Source organism: Lichenostomus cassidix, chromosome 8 (assembly GCF_008360975.1).
Source record: "Lichenostomus cassidix isolate B80296 chromosome 8, HeHo_3.0, whole genome shotgun sequence".
NCBI lineage: Eukaryota > Metazoa > Chordata > Aves > Passeriformes > Meliphagidae > Lichenostomus > Lichenostomus cassidix.
In genome coordinates, this window is record NC_139489.1 from 20,879,819 (window position 1) to 20,900,509 (window position 20,691).

At 38.7% G+C, this 20,691-nt stretch overlaps 1 long non-coding RNA gene across 1 annotated transcript in view; it reads left to right on the forward strand.

The window, feature by feature from the left end:
- The first annotated feature begins 6,210 nt into the window (after positions 1–6,210).
- Positions 6,211–20,691, forward strand: part of LOC146434025 (uncharacterized) — a 79,987-nt gene continuing 65,506 nt past the window's right edge. Inside the window, exon 1 of the long non-coding RNA XR_014853798.1 lies at positions 6,211–6,365. This is a non-coding gene — a long non-coding RNA (uncharacterized LOC146434025). The remainder of the gene's footprint in view (positions 6,366–20,691) is intronic.

The window sequence follows — 20,691 nt, forward strand, 5'->3', positions numbered from 1 at the left end:
GCTGTAAACCATGTATCCCATTTCATGATAGTCTCTAATCAGAAGAATTGGAACTTGTGATAGGTTTGGCACCATCACGTGATTTAGTACAGCTTGATAAGAGACCCTGTTATAAAGTGACAGCAAAAGAGATAAGAACTGTTGGCAGATAATGGCAGAGAAATGATTAACCTGGAGTGGAGAGGTGCTATGAAGCCCAGAGAGGGGAAGGTTGTAAAGTTTTGGGGTCATAAGATCATACTGAGTGGATGAAAAGCCATACCAACATGAGTGTAATGACTACAGACTCAGACTTGTGACCTGTCTTGTTGATGTCATCACCTCTTTGCACAGTGGACAGCAACCATGGTTGTTTTGGCTTCTGTAAACACTCTTTGGATGGCAAAACAATCAAACATTAATTCCTTAAGGGAGGCTTCTGAATGCACTGGGGATTCTACACTCTGACTAACAGCACCAGCAAATCTCTGCTGATAGTTTGTCAGACAAAACCATTTTATTGCCCCAGTCCTCAGGCTGGAGAGTAGCTCCAGGTTGCAGCCATTTAGTTGAAAGCATATACTACTTTCTCACTAAAGAGCTTTACGACATGGTTAAACATTGATATCCCAGGATTATGATATGTAGACAGTATTGCACTCACCTCTGAGGCTGCGAGGCACAATACCTACTCACAGCGTGTCTAATAGCTGTCAAGTGTTTAGCTTCAAATAATTTTTACAAAAGTGGGCAGCTGTGCAGAAGACTGGGTGATGTTTCAGCTCAGCTATAGTGGGTCAGGTTCTGCTTTCACCCCCTCCAGAGGAAAGGCAGGGGCACACCAGCTCCCAGCCTGAGCACAGTGTGCCTTCTTGCACCGACAGCCTTTGCGGCTCTAGCCCAATAGATTAAGTCTGCATACACTTTGTGAGATCAGATTCAGGCCTGAATAATCAGATGGTATTTTATATTTCAAGTCTCTTGAAAAATAGTGAAACTATTCCACTGTGGGCTAGATCTGAAGCCTCTTGAAGTCAGTGGGAGTTTTTTCTCTTTAAACTTGCAGAGTGCTGTAAAGCAGAACATGCCTTTTTATATACTTTGTCATAATGGTTAGATTTTGGTGATACAGTGGCAAACAAATAACTTCATGCACAAACTGAACTGTTTCTCTTGGCTAGGATGAGAGATTTGGAGCTGGTCTGAAAATGAGGTTGATGTGGCAAACCAAGCAGTGACTAGGCCTTACAGCCAGGAACCCTGAATTCTCACTTGTCTGTGCAGTACTTGTCTCATCTAGAGTCCTTGTTAGTAAGGAGGACAGGCTGTAGAGAGAAGGTCTGATTTCCCAAATTCTTATCTTCATATTTATCACAGGAAAAAAAAAGTACAGATCTGGTTAAACAGGTACTGTGAGTGTTTTTTCAGGGTCACCGGTATTTTTTATCTGTTTAGACTGAGTGAAAGCAGGCTTTTACCACAGATTTCATATAAACCTAAATAATTAGATTCAGTGTCTCTTTTAATTCCTTTGGTCATGAAATAGATTTTCAATTCTATTTATAAAAAGTGTAAAGAAACATTTATTGTATCAGGAAAGATGTCTTTAGGGGCTGGGGATAAAATAAATGAGAAATGCTGCAAATGATACTGTGGTTAGAAGCTTTCCATTGTATCATCAGAGACATTGCTGGAGCACTGTTGGCCCATCTTCAAGAGTCTCTACAAAGGAATCCGCCGTATGTGGGGGAGAGAGATATTAAATCATAGGAAATATAAAGAAACTTCATGCTTTTGGCTTCAAACACTGTAATTCCTTTCCTTTTTTGCATCAGTATCAAATGTCAGGGTCACTGAAAAATGTTCTGTTTTTTCCCTTTTTGATACTTTGTCTCCATGGACAGAGGAATGTATGCCAGGTGCATAACCAGACAGACTTTCTTTGCCTTTCTTTATACCTAATCCAGTAGGGGAAAAGAAACTCCTAGAGAAACTCCAGGACAAGCTATATCAGCCTGTGATCCAGCAGCTCGATGTGTTTAGCAGTGATGCCCTTGGACTCCAAGTGAAACAAATCCATAAAGGTGTGTGTAATGAGGACGAGTTGGACCACTGAAGTACTTGAGTTCATGGCTGATTACATTGCTTGATCAGGAATTTGGAACTGTAGCTTTTTGCATGTAAGTTGCTGGTAAGGCAGCCACTGACATTTCTCAGAACAGCTTTTCGTAACTGTGGTTGAAGCATCATAGACTCATCTTGTATCTTTTTCAGTATTCCCCCATGCTTTCTTTCCTTCCCCTGTTTTCATCCTGAGTAGGTGAGAGGAGTTAATTTTGTTATTTCAAACATTATTTTCTGTCTCACATCTTTCAGGAAGATAATTGATAAACTTTTAGTGCCTTTTTTGTTTAGCCAGTTCTTGTGTGATGAAATTGTCTCTTGTTTGTTCCTCTGACAAATGTCCCTCAAAGAAACTGTTCCTGATTTCAAAAGCTTGGCAACAATCCCTCCTTTGACTCTTGCACATCAAATTATTTTGCAACCATTTACCACAAAAATGGAGTGAAAAGGAGTTTCTCCTCTTGAGGGCATTTCCATGGGTGGCATTTCATTTGGACATGTAAGATTATTAAGAAGTAAGCTCTGAAAATGGACTGACTGAAATGAAAAATGAGCTTTTCAAAGAGTTTTTATCCCTGAGTTGTATATCTTGGTGTAAATGTAGTGAGCTCAGTCAAGATTTTGTAATTTTCCTTTAACATGTTGGATATTACTTATTTATTTGAAGTGTGTTGCTTGTCATCTTTCTATGCCATCTCAATGTATTGTTGTTTCCATTATCCATACAACTCAGAAAAGATATGTGCTCAGCACAGCACACATGAAATGAAGGACATGATCCTCATTCTACTGGAAGCTCAGGGCAAACGTGGCATTGATCCTGGCATTGTGCCCACCAGGCATGAGCTCTCTGGTCCTGAGAGTAGTCCAGTTGGTTTCAGCTGGAACTTTGCTTAGGTGGAAAGAGATTTGCAACTCTGTTCCCTGATTTAGAAATCACTCTTTTAAAACTTGTCTCTATTTCAGTCATTCCAATGTTCCTCCTGATCTATCACAGACATTTAAAATTCTTTTGGATGCTTCAGTGTATTTTCTCCACCTTCATGAATTTTGTATTATTTCACATGTGCAAAAACAAGACATTAAAATACAGTTTTATGCCTTTTCCCCAGGAGTCCTGTAAAAGATATTGGGAGAATCTGATATATCTGATGATCTTTACCTTTTGGATTTTTTCAGCGAAGTAATTACAGTACTGAAATTGAAGGCCTAATTTATTAAGCAATTTCCATAAGTTGATCCTCAATTCCTGTTTGGTCTTATGGTATGACTGCACTATTAAAATTTCTTCTTAGTTTTGGTTTTTTACTTGTACATATTTAACACATTATGTTTATCACCTCACTAGAATGCAATGGCATTAAAATACATTTCAGTCTATGCTACTCCTTTATTCAGGATTTTCAGCATATTGGAAAGGAACTCTGGAGAGCAGAAACAAGGTACTTTCTTTGTGGGTGTCAAAATATGAACTGTTTTCCTTGATTACAGTTAGCAGAGTATATCAGTCTCTCATGTTTCTGGTCTCTGTTCAGATGAATACAATTTAATGTAAACCTTATTTGGAGATGAATAATGAACTGCAGGAATTATAAAATTACTTCCTGTGACTTTTCCTTAATAGTTACTTACAAAAATTATTTCAGTGACTATTTCTGCTGATAAATTAATGTCTAAAGTAGGAGGTGAGTGCAGACCTTTGTAAACACTCTCTTAGGTTAAATGAGTAATCAGGTAACTTCCAGAACTGCTTAGAAGGAAAACTCAGGTCTGTGCAGATGGAAGCCTACAGCTGTGCATCACAAAAGTCCTCTTTTAGCCTTAACTAAAGGAATAGCATGAGCTTTGGTGGGACCCAGATTAAGTGCTAGCTCTCTGCACTGAAGGCATAAATTTTTTTTGTGGAGTAGGGAGTTTCATCTGCTGGTGTGTCTATCTGTGTAAGTAGCTTCAGTTTAAATTTCTTGTACACCTCCTTTTTTCCACTAATCTAACTTCTTGGCATACAAAGAGAATGTTCTTAAATAGTTATGGACCTTTCCAAAGCTTATCTAGGAGATATTTACTACTAATAGGAGCAGAGTGTTTGACTTTGTGAGAAATGAACAGATTTCAGTGAAACAGGCGGGGGAAATTACTAGCACGTATGTAGCAGTAACAGGTGTTGTGAACTCATCCATCATCTCATACAGCACCAGGAACAGACAACAGTTTCTTCGTAGAACACTATTAATAAAATAGCAGGAATTTATTACTTTGAAAGGAGGAGAGGAGAAAGAGGTGAGAGGGAATCTTAAAGTGAATTTTTAGTGGAACTTAAAACCTTCTGAACTTGGTGTCTAGATTTTTTTTTTTAAATACATATATATATGTAGGGATGACTCTGTTTCCACTCCTGTCCTCCCACCAAAAAGCCTTCCAAAATCTTAGCTTGAGCAGGATGGAAATACCAAGTCTTACCTCAGAAAACTAATTTCTGAAAGACTCTGAGTGCCTGATGAGTTCCTGATTAATTTCTACTCCTGAAGGAAGCTGCACATGTGCAACACCACACGGACTGGATTTGCTTGAGACTATGGAGTAAGTGCAAGCTGAATGCTAATGAAAGGTGAATGAAAGAAGAAAGCAGTTTAGAGTGACATTTCATGTATAAGGAGAGGGGTTCTCCTTACTGAAACTCATTTATTGCAGCAGGAATAGAAGTCTGTCAGGAGGCTGATGAACTGCAGAACCACAGAAACCCACACTCGATGGGCCACATTCCAGCCAGAGGGAGGAGAAATCAAGGCTTAGTGCTCAAGTGGCCCATCAGATCCAGTGTAGAGGAGCATTCCCGCTTCTTTCTATCTTCCCAGTGAGCACGTGCAGAATTTGTTCCAGTTTCCAAGCTGACTTTCATCAGGAAGGACACTGGGCAGGAGAGAAAAGTGGGGTAAAGGCCATTCAGAAATAAGGATTTCTGATAATTTTATTAATAACTGTGAGAAATGTAGCACCTGGCAGGAGAGATAAGTGGATTTTCCTAAGCTCTGTTATAGGCGGGTAAATATTGTTCTGGTTTATGGCACTAATAATTAAACAGAACACTAGTCTTTCTATTGGCAATTTAAAACTTAAGGTGGTTGGTTTCTGGAGTCATGTGCTGAAACCTGAACAAAAACTACTTTACATGTAAACTTCATAATAAAAGGCTGTATACATCCTGTCAAATGGATATATTTCAGGAGCATATATAGCACTGAAATAACACGTATTTTTCATTGTCTTCCAAGGGATCCAGCACCACTCTTGGTAAATATTGCAGTTCTTAAGAAACAGACCAAGTAGACTTAAGATCTGAGAAGTACTAATTCCTTCAAGAACATAATCTCCCTAGTGCAGTTATATGAATAATAGATTAGTGTAATATTAATTAATATTTTTATATCTTTTATACATTGTGCCCACAGTTTGTTAGGCAGTCTACTTATTTCACGTGCTTGGATCACAGTAAAAAAATAAAATGCAGATGACCCTGGAATTAGAGTACCTATAATTTTGGGGAAAGCAGTAGCACCTAGTACTTCTGAGGAGTCCTGACTTTCAGGGCCCAGCTTTAAATTAGACTGTTACTACATTTGCAATGGCATGCAAATCTTGTTTGTATGGTGCCTGAACTGAGTTCTTTGTCTCAGGCTAGGGCTTCTGGGTGCCTCTATTCACCAGGAAATATGAACAGGTGTACAGGTACCCTTATTAACTGCAAACTCAGGTTATTCTTGTTCCAAATTGATACTCTGCCTTTCCTCTTGTCACCTGTGTACCATCCCATTAGACTGAAATGCTTTTCAGTGGCCCAGACAAGAATGTGTACAGCTAAGACTGGGACTTGCTAACGACCTCTGGAAAATACTGTATTACCAAACATGTATCCACATAAGAGATCTTCACTAAAGCAATGGTAGGATGATAAAAAAAAGGGAAACTTTTGTCAGGACCCCAGGTCGGTAACGGCCCTTAATGGCTCTGATCACTTTCACCTGGGTGCCACTCAACTCCCGCCCCCGGGGCCACCTGCTCACTTAAACTCCAGCTGGGAGCGTAGACCCTTTTCCGAGCTCTGCTGGGTGGGGATATTGTCTCAAATTATTCTTTGGATTTTCTGGCTTGACTTCAGATTGTGGCTGCTTTTATTGCTTCTGCAAAATGACCACTGGAGCATCAGTAGAACTTGGCACAACTCTGCTTGGCTTGCTCTTCTGCTGTGGAACTGTGCTCCACTGGTGAGTTCCTTACTCAGTGTTTGTTCTTGCTGCCTTTAACTCCCAGTTTGCCTCCTCTTAGGGTGCAACTGATTCTTGCTTTCCCCTGAAGGCTTTTGTAGGTGCTTGTCTCATCTCTTCCTATGAACTGGTGGTAACTACTCCTGTAACAAAGCACACGGACTTGCTGGGGGCTTGAAGTGCTTTTTAGTTAGAATCTGGAGGCTTTTCAGAGAGTTATCTGATTGTCCTAGGATTATTGCTATAGATAGAGAGTTGAGTTTTTAATTTAATTTAAATTTTTTTTAATGAGGGGGAAAGGATTTTGCTCCTATAGCTCACAATGAGGGGCAGTTAAGAAGACCAGGGTCTTTTCCATTGGTGAGGCCTGGACAGGACACTTACTGACCTTCTCAAGGTCTTGCCTATGAAAAGCTTGTACTAGCTCCAAGCCAGGTGGTTGCTGTGTGCATGCATAGCCCTTCCTAGCTGCTCACTAGTGTCTCCAGAGGGGATGGAACACTTGATCAGATGAGGAAGCTAGGGCCAAGACATACGTAATGTGTAGCTCAGTCATGCTTTTGAAAAACAATCCCTGTGCCTTGTTTTACCATTAACCCAGTGCCATGTCTGACACTCGGGCATCAGTTGATGGGAGATAGTGGCTGAACAATAGCTATTGATTTGTCATTTCATATTAACGGATGGCAAGCTCTGAATGTGATAGTGAGGGTAGGATGCTAGTGGAGACATTCCTGTTTGGCTGTGAAAGAAGTCTCTTTGCCTTCCCTGGACCCTTACCTTGTATCTGAAGAAATTACAGAATTCATTCATTAAGGCATCAGAGTTTCACAAACTATACACACTCTCTCTCCCTCTCTCTCTCTCTCTCTCTCACTATATATATGCATGTTTGATTTTTTTTTTTTTTTGTCTTGGAACAAGCATCTGTTAAGCTTAAAATAAATAAATGTTTATCAATTATTTAACCACAGCACACTGGGGGAAATGGCAAATGAATGACAGAAGAGGAATGGGATGGAGTGGAAGTTCTTTGTGACTTGAGATCAGTGTTTAGGTGACAGAGAGACACTGGCTTCATTTGATGGAGATTTCAACAAGCTCGGTGGTTTTCTTTATAAAAAGAAAAAATGACCTAGAATCCTTTCCTACCTTATCCTGGTAAGAACTATTTTAGTCAAGTCACTGCCACTATAGTTGTACACAATGTTGAGAAGGGACAAGTTGTTGTTTTGGAATTTCAAAAGTTTGCAGAATTTTTGTAGTTTTGCAACAGACTCTAGGATTTTGGCAGCAAGTTAATTGAAATGCTTGTATCATTTGTCCTATAGTATCAGCAGACTTAAGTAGCTAGCAGAATTCAAGTGAAATAGTTCTAGCCAACAATTTTTCCTCAGCACGAATAAAAGCACACGTTGTTACTCCAAGCACAAGCATTTTAATATTTTGTTTCTTATTCTGTTGCTGTTTGATTTTATTCTCCCTCCCTTTTGGCTGTAATTGTAATTTTTCTCTATTTGCCTGGCCTGTTACTGTTTCTGCTTGTGGACAGCTTTGCTCTGGCTGCTTCTTCCCATGTATGTCTGGAGTCTTGATACCTGCACTGAGAACCTTCTGAAATACAGATGTTGAGGATGTTCCCAGGTTAGACTTTTTTGCTGCTTGCAGTAATAGGACTGCTGCTGCTACAAGAAATGATTACATAAAACAGCGTACAGCAAATATTCTATACGTGCAACACTAAAATAGCAGGCAGTAATAGCAGCCTAAAGGCTGTACTCTTACACAGTAGTCTGGAAAAGTAAGGATTGCTTTTAACCTTTGAATTTATAGTATATTCCTTCACCTCCTGTGGTAGTGTTTGCCTTAATTGCAGTATGGCTTTTGGTTTTGCAGTTTTATTCTGCTGGAAAGTTGAAATCCACAACGTTTCAGTTTCCAAGTTCCTCTGACTACTTTGGATGCTAGGGGCTATTGGGACCCCATTCCAGGTCTGGGCTATGTGAAAGCAGGAGTTTTCTTTGAGCAGAACAGTTTGTAAAGCTACAGTCTCAGTAGTTTTGCCATATGAAAAGGCCCTGTCCTGTTTTGAAAAAAACCTCAACAATAAGAACCAACCACTTTTTTCAGTAAAAACCACAAACACCACAGCAAATGCTTGAAAACTTTAGCTCTGGGGCTTCGTAAGAAATTCTTATGGGATTTGAAACTAATCCTGATCCTATTGCAGAAGCTTGTTGAGAAAGGCTTCAGCTCAGGCAACCATGTCAATATGCCTGATGGCCTCATACATGGGAGGTAATTCTGTTGAGAACTTCAAATTTAACACATACTTACCATACCTGAAAATGGTGTATTGGCTTGAGATCTATAAAAACAACTGTGACCCCACAGTATGTTTCAGTTTGACCAGCCTGTGCAAAATATAAGCATACCAGAATTACCACAGTTAAGTTTTTTGATTCTGCCAAATCATCTTTGAGATAAGCTAATTAGAAAATACAAGTTAAACATGTTGAAAATGAAACCTCCAAGAAAACGGAGGTCTTCCATGCAAGACCTTGGCATACACAGGGAAACCCTGAGACCTGGCAGAGTTTCGACGGTTGGATCTGAAAGCCTGCAGCTTTCTGCTTGTGCAAGGTAAAAAGAATGATCCTTAAAGCAGACAGACTGAAGTGGCTGGCTAGTGAGGAGGTGATCCTCACTTTATCTTACTTGATTTCGTTGCTCACAGGGTTGAAAGCTGTCTGCAGTGTGTGGTACTTTGTGCTTCTCCTTAAGCCTCAATTGTTTTATACCATTGTTCTGAGAAGCAATTTAAAGAATTTTGCATCACTGTAATGATACGATTCACTCCTAGAGTCTCTCTGAAGCACAAAGGCCCTATTGTCCTACCATGTTACTGAAGTGTTGTAAAGGAGAGCTTGCTATTTGTAGTTTTGGAATGGTTTGGTCGTGTTTCAATGTCGTGTTATGGTTTGGTTGGAATGGTTTATCATGTTATCATGCCCCCCAAGAGGAGAATCATTACTAAAGTATATAACTTACGGATGAAACCTCCTTGATACCCTTCCCACACAGTGTGCACATGCCTTTGGATAAGGCATCACTAGTACACTCTGCATTTCTTCACAGCCAAGTGTCTCATTTCCAGGGCTGTGCACCTGCTTTATAAGTGGCTACATGTATTCATTAATAAGGAACTTTGTTTTGTTCAATGGTTTTAATAGGGCTTAATAATTTTCATAATTTAACACCAGTTTTACAAAGGTGTAGTGTTAAATTAGGGCTATAGTGAATTGTTGTCATACCAGCTAACCTAATGGAAGTATTACTGTGGAATTGTACTGATTTATCAACATTTACCAAATGCTTTAGCAACATCATCAGCTTTAGTTGTATCCATCCTAAAACTGCATTTAAACAGGGAAGTTTCTATAACAGAAGGGGAAATTCACTGAAATATAACACAGATCTTCATAATCAGAACAACATTTTAGAGGCTAAGAGAACTGGTCTAGCTTAGTTTCTGTCGGGTTGATAAATGTCTTCTTTCCCCATTTTAAATGTTAGCTGAAATTCAGCAGATATCTACTTTGGGTGATTCAGATTCAGATATCTACTTTGGGTGAAGTGGCAGTGGTGGGTGGGAGAAGACAAAACCCTTCCCTTAGAAATCTGAGCAGGGCACAACTGCCTCATGCTTCCTGGATGACTGGGCAGAGATTCCCTTGAGTACTTAAGGGAGCAGTCTTATTCCTACTATGTCACATGTGTTTTTACAGGCAATTACATCACATTCTCTGGACTGATACATTTCTTGTTTTTAACTTTCTGTGGACTTTTTTTAACCCTGCATTGCTTTATTTCTCCTTTTTTTTTTTAAATTAATTACCAAATGAATTCAATCAAGTCTTTTTTGATGTTCAGGAAAACAATAGTGTGGGGCAATGGTATTTTCATTATTATAAACAATTTCTATACAAAAAGGATTCAGCTCTGTTAATAGGGAGGAACTATTCTGTAGCAGGGTTTCCTGTACATCTGTGCTAAAGTGGAGCACATCTCATCCCAGTGAGGGAAGCGCAACATATGAAGCTATTAGAGAGAACCTATAATATGGAATAGAAAAGATGTCCAGATGAATGCATAAAAACCCCTTCATAATGCTGGAATTTGTGCTGAAGCAAACAATTTTATAACCTGGGCTGCCCTACCAGCATGAACACAATGAGAAGGCAGAGTAGTTTGTTGATCTGTCTTTATTGCATAGTACATGTTAATTTGAAAAGTGCCAAAAGTGCATTTTGAACTGTGTGACATGATCTGATTTAATGGAAAATACTTCTGATGAGACATACACAATAGTCTGTAAAATCCACAAGGTTGTTAGAATACCTTTGGTGAACTTTAAGCAGTGTTTTAAAATTGCGATTCAACAGGATGTTTTTATCTCATAAAATATTTGTAGCATTATGCCTGAGATCTGCTGTTTTAATGTCATGCTGTTGTGACATGTCCGTTTTCTCTCTACAGCATTGTGCAACATCAGTTAATCACTCTACAGGTAGCATGACTGAAAAGAGTTTTATAAAGTTGGTATTGAGCTATGGGGATTCACACTTGCTGAGGATCTAGTACAAGGTTCATAAAGTATATTGAAATAAGAAATAGCAGGTACCACAAAAATGTAAAGTATTCTATCAGTGAGAGAAATGCAAGAAAATTCTCTTCAATTTTTATCAATGGAAAACAAAGAAGTCTGAAAGAATATATGTACATCATCAATATGCAATGACTTCTGTTTGTCTGGTATCAGTTCTGTAACTTGTTATACACAGTAAATCATCCTGCTTAAATTTAATCTGATTCCTCCACCCTAGGTTAACAATAGACAAGCTGGTCCTCTTGCTATTACAGTTGCTAGATTTTGGGCATGAATAGAGGTTTTTAAAATCATTTTGCATTAGTCTTTTCATTAGAAATATTTCAGTTTAAGAGTGAGAAACTGTTTGAAATGCTATTTGTACTTTCAAAATGCTTGGTCAGAAAAGCTGGGTTTATCATGCTTGGTTTTGCTGGGGGAAGCCAACCTCATGTTGCAAATGGGATTGGTCCCTCTGCATGCTCTCATGATGCTAATCATTCAGAAGAGGAAGGTGTCTCAGTAATGGACGTAGTAAATTCTGTGCATCTTGAGACTTGGCTATTCTTTCTGCTTTTGCTCCAGCAAAGTACCTGGGAATTTAGTTTGGGAACTTTGGCCAGGGATCTTGGGACCCAAATCAGGAATGATGTCTATTTAAACTGGCTGAGAGTGAATGACTGATGTTGAGCATAAGTAATCCATGTTGTGAAACTTTAAGGCGCCATTAGTTTTGAAAAAGTATTTGCTGTCAGTGTTGCTGAAATACTAACTTTTTGAGGCACAGAGGTCTGTCCTTTTGAATATTCTTGAATAAAGCATAAGGTAATCCCTCTTGTAGGCATTATGCATGCACATCCCACGGTGAAAAATGTGTGTCCTTGGGTCTGGTGGGACAAATTCTTCCCTTGGTTACCTGAGAGAAAATGCAGAGTAAAGTCATAGCTGTTGCTGATTTCTCCAGTACTCGGTGATGCAAATGAGGGCTGAATTAATTCCACTGCCTATATCTGTTATTTTGCATAGAAGCACTCACTGCGCTGAAACGTACTCACATTTGCAAGAATGTGTCTGTGTAGTTTACATTTCCAATTTTAATTTTTGAGCCATGTGTAAGAGACTCCAGGGAACAGTGTGTACTGTCAGCAGAAGTTATCTTTTTGATGAATCAGGCACATTGTTTGTAACCCTGCATTTGATAGACATGTTGTAATAAGGTCCTGAACTGCTTACTGTGTCTTTATGTACCTTCCCCCTCAGCAGTTGTAACTATTGTGCTGCTTGACCTATATTAATGGTACTACAAACAACAAGTTTAACCATTAACTTGTGGGCCCTGTTTAAATGGATTTTGCCAAAAGATGAGAACTGAAGATTTAAGGAGGTAAAAATTAAAAAAAGGGCTACCTAATGGGATGTTTTTTAGTGTTTACTGATCTGATGCTCAGGGTGGGAAGGAGTTCAAAGGCCCAGGAATAAAAGTAACATATTACTATGGTCTGAATGACTAGTGCCATTCAAAGTATGGAAAAGCCTTCTTTAGATGCTTTGTTCATTAAATAACTTGTGAATTTATCTGTGTGGTTATTCCAATGAGGATGGCTTGCTGTATTTTCTGTCTGTTCACACTGGAGCGAGAAGAGGCTGGGAGGGTTATGCTGAAAAGGGGCAAATATTGCCTGCTTGTGCTGCCTGGGAAAAGGAAAACTGACTCTCGAGCAACATGTGAGGAGACAGTGGAAGCTAGAAGGCATCCAAGTGAAAGGAGCCAGTGTCAGAATAATGGTATAGGTGTAGAAAGAGCTGAGCAATTTTTCTTGATTTAGTAGGGCTGCATCTCAGGAGCTTAAGTTCTGTGTGCAGAACTTGAATTTTAGACCATTAAATGAAAGCCAAAACTCTGATTTCTGATAAATATGACTCCATCACCTCAGGAATAAGCAACTGATCAACTGTAACAGCTGATCCACGGTAGCTGCCTCATGTGTGCACGAAGCCATTGTGAAGCCTGTGGCGGTTCAATATCTGATGTGATTTGATCCTTCATGGAAAAATGATTCTGTGTTTGTAAGTTTATTGACAGCAGTGATCTTTGACTGAGGTCCTTAAAGGGTAGGCATGCAGAAGTTAAACTGGGGGAACGAGGGGGTGGGAAGTGATGTGCTCTGGGATGTCCTGCCAAAAGCTCAGTTTTGCCTGATAAAGCTGCCTCATCGAATGCAGGAGGCATTTAAATGTGCTACTGTTTCCATTCTGTGGTTATCTCTCTGTCTGCTGGGATTTCACCATTCTGGCTCCACAGGGCATGTGCAGGTGTCTTGTGCAATCCAAGTGTGTGTCCTGCTGGGTCCTAGGGATTGACAGTGGCAGAGATGTGTGCTTTGGCTAAACGTAGCAGCTGATATTCATATGTGCAAATGTCGATGGCTCATTGTCTGCACCTGAGCTGTTAGTTGTTACAGCTGTGAAACACACATTAGGTAACCCTGTGCATAGAGTTAAAACAGAATCTGAGTGAAAATCCCTCACATTGATTTGTGGCTGTTGCAGTAATGCAGAATTGCTTGTCTTTAAGGTGCACAAAACATGCAGTTAGAAACATGCTCTGGAAATGTGTGATATTGGTGTATGTGGTCCTCATTTCAATGTAGCCTGAGTACGGTGAGTAGAACTGTACCTGCCTTGTCACTGATACAGTTTTTTGATTGAAACAGGTAAGCTGAGACAAATCCTTGTCAACCCTGACCATTAAGAGCTGTTAACTGACATCTTTGGGCCTTGGTTTTAAGATTGCAAATAGTTTGGTAAACATTTAATTAAATCACTGAAAACTTCATAATAAGGAAGGGAAGCAGTGAACAAGACCGTCAAACATTTAGTGAGGTATAAGACAAGTAAGGGAAGGAAACCCATGATTTTAGCTGCCAGACTTCTCAAACCAGGGACTTCCCTGTCTTTTTTTGATTCCTAAAGACATAGAGGCACAAAGTCACCCTTACAAGGAAGTGATCTCAATTAGAGTCAAAGGGAAGAAAGCCAGAAATATTGGGGAAAAATTACTGTGAGCAAACAAAAATGCAAACTGTGCTAACAGAATTTTACTTGCCTCCAAGTTTCTGTAGTTGCATTTTTCTCTGATGCCAGCATTTCCCCAGGTTTCTGTATAAGTAAGTAAACTGGTAAAAGCCTGTGTATACGTGGTTTCTGAGTGTTATTTCTGCTTGCAATAGTTGTTCCTAAAATTCAACAGAAATAAGTTTAGCTGAGGAAAATCTGTTTTGAAATTTGCCCATATGTTTCATGGCATTAATTTCTTTAATCTGGATTAGGAGGCAGAGTTTTGCTTCACCCAAAGCAGAGGTAGGAGCAGGGTAGGCCCCATGGCTACTCTTGTCTTTTTTTTGTCTGCCTATCCCTTCAGCTCGGAAAGTGCCATGTTCAGAATGAGGTCACAGCACGGTGGTTTTGTTCTGAACATTAACTTTTGTTCTAGCAGCTGTGCTGGCTGGCACCCATGCAAGGAAATTTAGCATTTCCCACTGTATTGGTACAACAGTATGATTTTTATTTTGCTCTGAGTCTAATGGGCACGTTCCGGCTCGTAATCATGAGAGGGCCTGGCAGATGAGCTTTTGAGATGCATGTGAACAACTCTGGTGAGAAGCTCCCTCCAGTTTTGTGTGTTTAAACCAGCTTGCAAGTCTTTAGATTTTTCTCCTGATGACTCCAGGTGGGCAGGCTTGTTTACTTACCAGGTTAAAGCACCTTGTATAGGTTCATACGTTACCCTGATAGGAAGGAAGGGAAAAATCTGAAGTTTAATAAACTGGCCTTGTTTTGCCAGTTTTCAGATATGAGGGGGAAAAAAGATCAGTTTAGTCCCAGAATGTGACCTATACAACTATGGGCAAGACAGGTGAAATTAATGCAGCAGTTTCAGTTTCATGTCTTGTCATAGCTTGCAAAACAGTTGTCTGCCCAGAGTATTCTGTGACCCAGTGACAATAAACTGACACAACACTGTCACACAATTCAGTTATTTTTTGCTTGTTTAGTCAGTGTCTACCTTGTAGTAAGTCAGTCTTACTTCGGCAGCTGTCACGGTAAAGACTGCATCTTTTGATATCTTGATATTTCTGTGCTAAAAGGTGTGTGTGAGCTGCTTGAGAGAATTTTGTCTTGTATCAGAGCTATAAACCTTATCTCAGTAAATAGAATAAAACTGGCTAATGATCACCAACTCTTTCAGGGGATAGGCTTGAAAAGGTAGTAATTTCTTTTGACAATGCAGAAAGCCTCATAGAGAAAATAGTCTTCATCACATATCAGTAAAGATAAGCAGCCTTTTTCAGGCTATGTTTTCCCGTAAAGAGTACAAGGATGGTGTGTGTAGCTCACTTGATGGTTACATCTGTTTCTGAGAATTTGTATCTCAAGCCATCCTCTTCTTACACAGAACTTATGCTGAAAGTCACTGAAAGGTCTGCATGTCCTAGGATTGTGGGATTTTATGTGTGTGTGTGTGTATATATATATAAAAGAAGACATCTCAGACATTTACTCATCAGAACCATCGGGGGAAATGGAAATAACTTGTTTGATTATGTGGCTCTTCTGAAATGGAGGGTTACCAGCTGGAGGCAGCCGTATGTACAAGTTTGCAGCTGGGAGGGCAATCAAAATTCTTTAAAAGCAACTAGATGGTGCTTGCATTTTTTGCAAATTGTGTGAGGTAAAGCTTAGGAGCAGGGAAATATGTTGTGGAGTGGCAAAAAAAAAGGATCATATCTGCAAACGTGTTCATCTAAAGTAAGTTGTAGGACAAAGTGAGCATTATATTGAGATCTCATGAGACAGCTTGGGATCCCCATGTGCATGTTAAGCACAGTTAGAAAAAGCCATACAAGACCACAGTGTCTCAATTTGTACCCAAAAGACTGACGTATAATGCTAGTTATACAGTGAAAATTAGTGCTTTCTCTAGCTCTGTGTCTTTGGACTTCTAATGACACTTGAATTGACACACAGAAGCAGGTCTTTTAGCCCAAGAAGCTTTTCTTTCTTGGTGTCACGTAATTGCTTTACCTCTGGACTTTTCAGTGCTTGCTTTCCTCCTTTTATCACTTGCTCTGTCAGAGTATCTTTTTATATAAGTTTCAGCTATGCTCTTCATTCGAATGACCTTATTTAGAGTTATTCCCAAGGATGCACTGGTTTCTAAATGAAATAGTTCTGCTTCATTGCTTTCCTTATGCTTTTATCTGTTACCTTATGAACTCTACAGTACTACACACAGGTTATCAAAAGTTGTTCTATTAAATTATGCATTAACCAGCACTATATATTTACACTATATATTTACACTGTGCGTGTTTAACAGCATATTATTACAAACATTGCACAGTATAAGGACAGCAGCTTAGTAAAAAGTATATTATTTTGAGGTCAAAACTAGAACTAATCAGGGTTTGAGCCTCTGTGTAAAATGAGAAGTTTGGATAGACCAGCTTTGGGAGTTTACAGACTATAAAACATACCCTGTGCAGACTGTTTCCCCTTGTCTCTATGTGGGAAGCTTGAGCTCAGTAGGAGTTTCACCAGTGTGTGGATTGTAGGGCTGAAGCTCAGTTGCAGCACTGTAGAATTTCAGCTGTGCCAAATTATGTATTTTGGAGTGATTTGAATATTTTTCTAACTGTTGATATTTGAAACTGTTGTTTTAGTGCTTTTTTTACAAACAAGAACCTCGGTCAGCATCACAGTAAAGGAGATGATGAATCTTATATGACTGAATGTTACAAACTTCTGAGAAATATAATTAAATTGTTCTTGATAGCAGATTCATGAGGCAGGCCATAAGCGAATAATGCATTTATTTGTAAGCTGCATCAGGGAATAAAGATGTATATCTGCCTCTGGCGTCCTTTGTTGGTTTTGATTGTACAGAACTGGCATCCAGGCATCCAAGCCAATCTGTCCCTGATCTGATAGCTATTAGTGTGGGCAGAACTGCAGCTGGGCCAAGGATTTGGGGATCGAGGATTTGGGCTTTACTCCTATCCAAAAGAGGTCTTAGTTTCTTTGATAATGCATGGGACTAGCATCCTGAAATCCTTGTGTTATCCAAACCCATTAGAAAAAAGTCTTCCTGGAGACAGAGGAGGACTAGAAAGACAAATTTTAGGGGACAATAATCCCGAGTTTCCCCAGTCATCCAGATATTTGGGATGTGATAGAAATGCTCTTAAAGCTCACTTGTATTCTGGCAAATATTGGTTTACTACTTCCACTCAGAAGTCTCTTCTTCAGTCAGGCCAGCTACTCTTTCATTATCCTCACTTAAAAAAAGGTGACATCTCTTATTATGAAAGACTTACTTTTGCTTTTAATAATGTTTTAAATATTTTATTCTTTGGGGAGTAGCCTGGACATGTTGTGTATAATGAAATGATCCAAATGGCTCTTTGCAACAGCTGTGGTAAATGTAAAAGGGATTTTGCTGCTTTGAAAACAGGAAAAAAAACCTTGTGTTGCATCATTCTGGCTGGGAAGTGCTCAAAGTTATTGTGACAGGACTGTATTTTGAGCAATTGTTGGTGATTTGTTTTTTAGCACACAAAGAAAGTAATAAATCTGTCACCCTGAAAAATCAGGTTGTGACCTAAAGGAAGGAGAAAATTGTGGCTTTAGGTAAAAAAGAGTGACCTGTCTATGAGGGTCATTTATCATTATAACAAAATTGCTGGTGCTCTCCTAGCTGACCAGGAAGAAAGGCTGTGGTAAGCAGAATTGAGAGATGCAAGCATCCGAATATTTTTAACTGATCAATATTTTCAGGATTTACAAGCAGCCAAAAACCTGTCAGCATGCAGACTAAGTTCACTGTGCATCTGTTCTAAGAAAGAAAACAAGGCAGAGAGAGTTTATTTTGGCTATTAAAAATTAAATACCTTTTAGATTTGGCATCAGTAGTTCAATTCACAGCTGTGTCTTAGTACAGATGCCCTTAGCAGCCCGTATGTCTTGTACAGTGATACAGAAAATGGGTATGAAACTTAAATCCCAGAAGATTGAAAGCAATAAATAACATAAATTCAGGGTGGGGTTAGCACTAAGTGTCTCAGAACTCATTTGGGATATGTGGCTTCATTGTTTGAAAGTAACAGGACCAAAGTTGTTTCGGTTAAAAAAAAAAAGAAACAATCCCCAAACTTTCATTCTTAGCTCACCATTGTTTATTCTGCATTATCCTTTATGTGAATAGATTTGCATGTATCTTATTATTAAAAAAAAAGAGCAAGTTGAGTGTTACAACTGAGGTTGGCAGAGATTGGATCCATTGCAAAGGATATATTCAATGAGTTCAAGTGTGACTTGCATGGAATAACAGCTGAACCCATTTTGAAATACAAGATTGACAAGAAGAATTCTTGTAATGTCATTATTCTTAAGTATCAAACCTCTCTTAAAATTTAAGATCCTTCTAGTTAATTTTGGAAAGTATTTTCCTACTGGTCAGTCTCTCCTAGTTGTGAATTTTCACTTTAATCTGTTTTTATAGAGTTCACAAAGGCATAATGAGAGTGCAGGGAGAAAGAGCCAAGGCAATTTCTTGTACAGTAATTTTCATGCCAATTGCTGATTTCCACTGATTGTCTTAGTGCAGGATTGTCTTATCAGACCAGAACATCCAATGCTAAAAACCAATTCTAACACGTCTAGAAAAGCATTTATGATTCAGGCTATCACCTATTGTTTGGCATTAGCAGCATTATACTGTATTAGAAATGCTTAACAAACCTCTTTAATACGATTTATGAGAGCATTTTAGTGTGTCAAGGCTGGTAAAGTACCGTACACTTTACAGGCATTATGAACGCATTCAGATAAAAATCATGTAGAAGGTAAAATAGGAATTTAAAATATGAACTGATTTTTTTTAAATGCACATTGATAATAATGCTTTTATTGTGACTTTACTAAGGAAATTACATTAGCATAATTATTTTTTAAATATAAATTTTGATTGATTCAGAGTTGACTACATGGCAGTGCCAAACTGGTGTAATTCTGCACCAAAGTGCCTTGTCAGATCTTACCACTGTGGAGGAGCAGGCTGGACTAAAGGCACTTAAATGAAGTCTCACAACTTCATAACTGAAGTTTTCATGCTCTGAAAAGATTAAGCTCTTTTTTATTTTTAACAGTTCTTCCGCATTGAGGAGCTAACAAAGTTACCCTGGTGTCCTAAATTTGACATGAGATAGCAACCTTTTCATCTCACTCTTTCCCAAGAATGCTGAAAGTATAATTATGCTGATAGTATAATTGCTTCCCCCCTGACTTCTAATTTAAAAAGAAAATGAAAAAGTTCTGTCACCAGTGTATCTCAAATATGTTTTATTCAAATTTGGCTTGAAAAGTTAGTATAAAATTTTGTGAATGTGTGCTCAGATCTGTTTTTATTGTTGTTTATATATATATATGTATATATATGTGTATGTTATTGACAGAAATCAGATTTCCAGAAAAGCCTTTGCCTGTTCTTTTCAGTTACTGTGTTATATAATCTGGTTTGGGGTTTTTGCTTCTATTAAGCATACATTTACAAGGTCATGTCGTGGCAGGACAAGGATGAATGAGAGTATGCACAACTTTGATGTACAATACAGGTTCAGAACTATTTGAACCTTGAATTATTATCAAATGTGTGGATACTCCTTCCTTTCCAATACATACAGGTTGATACTATTAACTGTCTATGAAACTTCTAGTCAGAGACTTTTTCTTAAGCAGATAAAATGAGGATGTGTTAAGTGTTCTGATTTCATAGTGTCCTGATAGTACAGAGACTATCTAACAATGTCTGTAACACCAACTGTTGTTTTATTCCCGTTTATTAATCAAATTCTAAATTCCAATCCATTTTCCTTGCACATTTTTTTTGTTCCTGGTAGGAGGCATAGATGTTGCTAGTGAGTACCTTTTTAGCCTATTATTTTTGAAGAATTTCCTGATTCAGATGTGAAGTGTTATTAGGCCAAAGGTGTTAGGTTTTGTCTGGCCAACTTTTCTTGCTATTTTTAGGAACAAATGTGCTTGTATTGGGTACCACAGATTGGCACTTAGATGAGGCTGGGGCAAGCAGCTAATCAATCATATCTGGATAAAAGACATCAGTGATATTGCTTTGCAAGGTTTGCCCTCTTTGATTTATACTAGGGGATTGTTTTTTATGGGACTTTTAGAATATTTGTCACTGAATAATGTTTTCATGACCAAACTACAAACACAAAGCCAATATTTCTTTTAAAGCTGTCGATCAAGAGTTTGATTAAATCTGTATGTATTTTGAGAGCATTCCAACTGGATGCCATTGAGTGCGATGAACAGAAGATGCTTCTAAAACAATAGTGGTGCTTGGCCTGAATTGCTATTGACCATCACCTTGTAGAGTCATTTACAACAGGAGGATGTGAAAATACAACTAAGTCAAAATGACAGCACTTAACAGGCAGCCTGTACTACCCTTTTGTTGCTCTAAAGCTCTGCATAAACATAAGCACAATGGAGACTTGAGCCGTTGTCCACTAAGTATCAAGAAATATTCAGCTAAAACACTTTGACCCATTTCATTGATTCTGAGGGGGTTAAAATCTTTACTATAATTCAGCACAA